Genomic DNA, 4,401 nt, shown 5'->3' on the forward strand with positions numbered 1-4,401 from the left:
ATCGAGATGCCTGAGAGTATGCAGTTGCTAGGAATGCGCGTTGCATTTCAACGTAATCTCCAAACATGGAGGGTCTGTCCAGTTCGAGACAGGCGGGTTAAGAACGGAAGGAAATTTGAATACGCGATGTCGACGAGCTTAAGGCCTTGATCACACCTTGATCACCGGTGAAATATTTTTATCGATAATACATTTGCAAAGCTCGACGAGAGAAAAATATTTCCAGCATCGCTTTCTTAGACACGTTTACACGTATAAAAGGGAATACATTTATCGTAGCTTATCGTAGATTATTTTTTTCGTACAACGAAATTCAGCGAAGACGTTTTATGTTTCAAACTCGAGTAACTCAGCTACGTACATATGTTCGATATCTTTAGTATATCGCGTTTTCCATCGCGAGGATTTTCGCTGGAAACGAACTCTCGCAGAAACGATATCCGTGTTATGGTTGAGAATAGTGGAACTCGAAAGAAACGGAAAAAAGGGAAGAAAAGCGGTCGACGGCGAACTGTAAGAAAAATGTTCGCGTCTCCGTTCGTGTTCCACGAGAAGCTTACACGATTTTCACGGATAAAAATTGCCCTCTACGTCGTTTCAAATTTTCCCTTTCTCGGAATCGTGCCGGTATCGTTTCGTCAACTACGGTATCTCCTGGCATTTTCTTTTACCTCCGACTTGGTACATAGCAAGAGCCTTCGTTCGCTGTTATTAACTATACGCGTACGGTCTTTTCCGACATAACGACTCAAAGTATCGATAATACCGGTGCCACGCGTTGCAACGTATAATCATCGAAACGAGAAACGAGGCATGCCAGTGCTTATTTGTCATAATTAATCATAATTAAGCGATTGCATTGTCTCTGTTAGAATTACCGAGTACTATCTAGTACGCTCGTATTTTTATTCGAAATAATCGATTTTTTTTTAAATCGCGCATATACATACCTTTACTCGTATCTTTTCATACGCTGACGCAACAAGAACCGTTATGTCGCGTACACGCAATCGTAAACGTTTCGTGTTTCTTCGAAATTGACGTACTACGTGCCTATAAAATTACATCGCATAATTTTGAAAGATTGCCTCGGAACGTTGCGAGGGGTGACACAGCCAAAGGTACGCATAACGGTCGCTGTTCAAGATGGAACTCGAATTTCCATTGTATAAGTGGCGAGTGTAATTGAATCATAGCTAATGGACCTTGAGCGCATCCTCTCGTTGGTAATCTCGTTTCGGTGTCTATTGTGGCGTGTATCGTACAGCTATAGATTGACGCGCATACTATCTCGCCGCGTCGCGACGCGTCGCATCGGTTCGATGCGCTTGCCTCGACGACTTATAAAACTAATTGACCAGGTATCGAGTCACAACTTGCAATTAACGATGTGCGTCAAACTGTTCAGCGGCAGTCTGATACGAAAGCATTTCTTTAGCGCTTACGTTACCACGATAACGTTGCGCCGATAGTAATAGCCTAGTGTTTTTTGCACTAGACAGAAATCATAGACGTTGTATGCACGTTTCATCGCGGCCAACCTTGTTACCGGTATTGGAAACGCGAATGAATTTTGAAAGAATAGCGTTGAAAGGAAAGCTTAAACAATGAGGAGCCGTTGAAAGAATTTCGTAGAATAGACGTATTATTTCATGGAACGAAAGGAACGGAACGGAATGGAACAGTCTGCCGGTCCTCCGGCATAGAACGGAACGTTTCGAAAGCTTTTTCCCTCGGCCGAGAAGCCGGTTGGTCGATCGTTCGAACAGAGGAAAAAAAAAGAGAAGAAAAAGAATATAGAAACGACGAGTATCATTAAAAGAATCGCAATTAATCTATCTACCCCTTATGCGCCTAGCCTTCGCTACTTGTACGTGCTTCGTGTAACGATCGAGTATCCTTATTACCGTTATTATCGGTCCAATTATTGTTCACGCTTTTTTTTTCAGTCCTATATTCCAAATAACAAAGTTACGAGCGCACGTACAGGAATCGGATTCGTTTCGCTGAACGTACCTGTTAATTATGGAACGATCGGACGAGTTTTTGCCATTTTCTGGAAGACGACGATATTCTTACTCGTTTGACAAGAAAACAGAGAAAAAGAATCGGTAAAAAAGATTCCCATGCTTGTGTAACAAGCAAGAATACAAGATCGTCGAAGCCTTGAATGATAGTATCGAACTCGTTGTCGGGTTACCGGTTCAACTACTTATTTGTCGCCGAAATTCTGAACGAGGATATAGAAAATGAAACGTTAACGCGCCACGTTTTAACGATGATTCTGACTCGCGAGCGTATAAAGTTTTAAGCACATATTCCCGAATCCGAACAGAGACGGGCAGCGTTAACGTGTCAGCGAGGTATAGAGGTTGCCACGGCTCGATATTAAAGTTCTTGTCGCGAACCGAACGGCTACAAAAGTTTAGCAATTCAATTTCGTGCCAGCCGCATCGGTTCGAGGTCCAACGCGTTGGGCGTTCTCAACGATTCGCGAGATTTGTGCGAAAACTCTGCGAAAAAGTTTCCTTTAATGTATGTATCCGCGATAGAGCCTCCCTTGGCCAGAAGATACGACGGCAGAAGTATCTGCGGCGATTCGCGTGCCGCTACGATGTATTTCTCTTGAAAACAATCGTATTTCTTCCCAAGAAACGCGACCGAGAGTTTCCAGCACATTTTTCCCGGGAGCGAGTTGAAACGACGCGACGGAAAATTTCACGAACGAATCTGGCAAAAATTATTTGCCACGCGATCAATCACTCTTGCACCGTCTATTTGATCCTCGCTGGTTCAATTATTTTTCCAAGCCGTTGAAAAATTAATGCGAGACTCGATGCGAAATAATCTCGATGCCTCTTCGAACGAAAGGTACTTCGACGGTACAGAAGACGACGCGTGGAGCCTCGAGAATTCGTAAAATCGTATTTTCCTTTTCTGTCGACGAGTTCAACTTTCTTCTTTCTTTCGCTTAAAAGTTCACCGTGAAGGGAAGCGAACGTTCAAGAATTGATTTTTGCCACTCCGATCTCGGATTTCTTTCGAGACTCGTATACAGGGCACGAAGAACCTTAACCCCATAACCCTTTACGAACAGAGTATTTCGAATCTCAAAATGATCGGTTCTACGAGTCGACTCGAACTTTCCACAGAAATTGTACACAACGAATATCTGCTCGGCAGATTTACGCTACGAGACTTTGGCTTGCTCTCGAAATTCTAAAGTCGAGTCTTCTCTATCGAACTCGTTTCTCGAGTCGATTGTTGAGACAAAGAAAAGACCGACAAGGACGTTTTCGACTGTTTAACAAAAAAAAAACGCATAAGCAGGATACAGGATTTACGTAAAGAGGAAAATGGTTGAAATCGGTGAAGTCGCGTGACGACCAACGTATCCTGTTTAATCGAACGAAACTCGCGAGCAACGTTCTCGTACTCTCACCGGCGATATTCAAATTTCTTTCGCGAGAGTTTTAACGAAGTCTAAGGAAAAGTTCGGGGTCGGCTTCGTCTTCGATGGAATAATAGGTGGCTTAACCGAAGTGGCTTAAACTTTGGCCCTGCCCTCGAACGTCGATTCCTCCCACGACTCTCGGCGAGAGAAGGCCGCGAATTTTAATCGGGAACCCACGCCGAGAACTTGGCCACCTCAAACTTTCGACTCTCCTTCGTCCCGCAACACTCGACTATTCCTACCTTGCGAATATATTATTTTCTCACGGCGAATCGACTCGGTTACCGAACCGTGTGATCGCTTCCGAAGTAACTCGGAACCGACGGAAACCAAAGAGCTTCGTTATCTCGGTACTCTCGTATCGAATATTTCGCGAGAAATCTTGATCGTTCAGTTTTTTCATCGATAACGATACGCGTATCGAACGCGCGCGACGCATAGATGTCTCGGTCCAACGATCGCTTCCTTTCTCGAGGACGGAGAAAACGAAATCGAGCTGTTCGCAAATAAAATTTCTCCGCGCAATTTAATCCGGGCTTCCTACCAATTATCTTCGTCCTTCTCGCAGCAATTACTTCGATAGTTTCCCTTTCCACTTTGCTTTCTTCTACTCGACTACACCCCCGTTCGACGATTACCGCGAATTTTACCGAGAAACCAAACGAATCGAACCGCTTCGAGTTCCATTTTCCTTCGTTGCTCGTCTTTCGACTTTAACTCGGAAAACAGCGATTACACGAAAGTAATCGCGATTCCTCTTTATTTCTCATCGGGACAATTCGCCGCGTCTTCAAAAACATTGCTCCCCCCTCGAGGGTAATACTCGACTTATCGAGCAGGAATCCGTTTGCCTTGACCGTGTCTCAGCCATTAAATTCTTTCCGTGCGACTCAACAACCGTATTAGTAAAATTGATCGGCGTAGTATAGGATCTGGTCGGAGTCGCG

Source organism: Megachile rotundata, chromosome 4, assembly GCF_050947335.1.
Source record: "Megachile rotundata isolate GNS110a chromosome 4, iyMegRotu1, whole genome shotgun sequence".
NCBI lineage: Eukaryota > Metazoa > Arthropoda > Insecta > Hymenoptera > Megachilidae > Megachile > Megachile rotundata.